Source organism: Condylostylus longicornis, unplaced genomic scaffold (assembly GCF_029603195.1).
Source record: "Condylostylus longicornis isolate FDR11 unplaced genomic scaffold, ASM2960319v2 ptg000048l, whole genome shotgun sequence".
Classification (NCBI taxonomy): domain Eukaryota; kingdom Metazoa; phylum Arthropoda; class Insecta; order Diptera; family Dolichopodidae; genus Condylostylus; species Condylostylus longicornis.
This window is the reverse complement of record NW_026578017.1, coordinates 19,325,663-19,328,265: the sequence shown is the minus strand read 5'-3', so window position 1 is coordinate 19,328,265 and position 2,603 is coordinate 19,325,663. Positions and strand designations below refer to the sequence as shown.

Here is a 2,603-nt window from a genome sequence, read left to right as displayed (position 1 = left end):
ATTATTCTGTAAATATAAAATTTCTACATAAAATCGATGTAAACATAATTATAATAATGTATACACACAAAATTAACACAAAATTTAGTACTTTTCATATAAGAAATGTAAATTATATTTTAACAAAAATATTATATATAAAATTATAATTAATGTAGATACGTAATTAATGTAGATGTACCTTTATAACCCTATGATATTAAAACAAAATAAAATTCTACAGAGAGTTTAAAAAATAAATGCCTAGTTTCCAAGAAAATCATAATAAGAGAAAGCACTATTTAATTCCTTTACATAGTCAAATCGTACAGAACAGAACTGAGTTTAATTGAATTAGTATGGTTATCCTAGGTAGAACGGGAAGTGATTATTATCAAAAGGGTATACTGTGCACTAATGACGTATATGTTAATTTTTATTTCCCAATTTCAAGTGAGCTGTAAATGAATTAAAAACTTGCAGCGGTTACCCTTTACTAAAACGCTACCTATTAGATAATTACCTAAACATAAATACCATAGGTACGGTATATGCACAATCATGTAACAAAACCAGTTCAATATAAGATATAAATAACATTTTAATATTTAGGTATATTTGTGAAAACCAACCACTAAATGAAAAGACAAATTGAAACACATAATATAATAATAGACCAAGATACTTTAAGAGTTTTACATAAAAAACACAAACATTCAAACATTGCTTTGAATTGTAGTAATTTATTTCTTTATTTTTTTTTGTAGCTTTATTAATGTACTAACATTAAAAATAAGTTGATTTTATTTTCGAATGTTTATATAACATTTTAAAAGTGCGAAAATACATAAATTTATTATTTCAAATATTGTAAAATTTATTTGTAAACAATTACATTTGAGAGAGAAAGAGAGATACAGCAACAGAAAAAAAAATTAAAAGAAAAATAAAAAAATCTTATAAAATTTAAAATCGGGACCATTTTAGGTGCTAATTTTAATGACCTTTGTAAAATTAAAATGTATATAGATTTTTGTTTGGGAGGTAAGATATTTAAATTTAGCGTTATTATGTGAAAAAAAGATGTCGAATAGCTAGTATGGGATTTTTTGTTTTTTAGCAACAGAGTTACATATTTTTGTTATTTTTATTATTTATTTTACCTTTTCTCTATAGGAAATAGTTTAATATATTTGCTTACCTACTTATACATATAAATCTGTGGGTTAGGTTAAATAAAGCTAAATTATACCTTTGCGTAAGTCTCAATCTGTCTAAATACACATATTATACACATATGCATGTGTGGGCATTTACAGTTTATTAATTTTTCCTAAATACTGCCTGTTATAGCTTCTATTCTATTTCGGTATTTCTATACTCGTAACTTAAATTATCCTTAAAACGATTTGGAATTGCTTGAAATTAAATAAGAACTATGAAACAATTTTTCTAACAATTTATTTAATTAATTACTGATTTATTTTCATTTATAATGATATTTTTATATTTTTTAATTAAAAATATAAAAGAATGTTTTCCTGCATAAACATACTAAAATATTTGACATTTTAATTAAAAATTTAAGATTTTTAATAAATATGCTAAAAAATATTTAAAAATATTTTAAAGCTTTTTTCGAAATTTGAAATTTCTTTTGAAAAAAAAAAAGAAAAGTTTCGAAATTTCGCATTAAATCAATTGCCCATTTACATAAGAAATAAATAATAACGAGAATTCTACGTTTATCGTAAATAATTATAGTACACATTAATTCCAATTAAATTAAATCATGCCATCAATCCACTTATATTGGAAATTAATAATTTTGTTCTATATATTAATTATAGTAATTTAATATTTAATGTGACAATTTTCTTAATAAAAATTAATGAGAATTTTTAAACATCATTTCAGTTAGATTTCCAAATTAGGGCAATCAATAATTGGTAATATAATCGCCCAAAATTAAATAGGATGATTTTTCAGATAACCTAAATATTTGTACCCTAACTAAATTCACATTAAATAACAAAATTTATTTCTTCTTTTCCATCTTGTATTTCAAAAAATTTATTTTCTCCTTAAAATTTAAATGTTGAAATTCTTTCAAACTAAAATTAATTATATTATTTAAACTTTTTTTTCTATTCATACATAATTTTGCAAATTATAACGAATGGTAAAGAAAATTTCTAAGAAATTCTATAAAACTCGTGTTAACTTATAACTCGGGTGCGAGAGAGAAGACTCAACTTTCAAGATAAATTTTTTAATATATTGAATTTTCTTAAAAAAAAGAAACTAATATTCGTACATTAGAATTTAAAATGTCCTTTATAATTTAATACACTTATGAATTTATATGAATTATAATATTAAATATGAATATCAATGTAGAAATATGAAAATTTCTAAAAGAATTAAAATATTTTTGTGTATTTCTTTTTCTAAAAGTATTAAAAAGGATTATCCAGGGGCAACATTAGGTATGTAAAATAATCCTATTGAAATTCTATTTCACTTGTAAAATGCAAATTTTTCTTCTTAGCTTATCTTTTTCAAAAGTCTGCAATAAATTAAAAGGCCAAAAATAATGCTCTTGAATTCATGAATATTTTGAA

The 2,603-nt window shown here is 21.7% G+C and overlaps 1 protein-coding gene across 3 annotated transcripts in view; it reads left to right on the top strand.

The window, feature by feature from the left end:
* Nucleotides 1-2,603, top strand: part of LOC129611228 (G protein alpha o subunit) — an 88,253-nt gene that overhangs the window by 58,160 nt on the left and 27,490 nt on the right. The window lies entirely within an intron of this gene.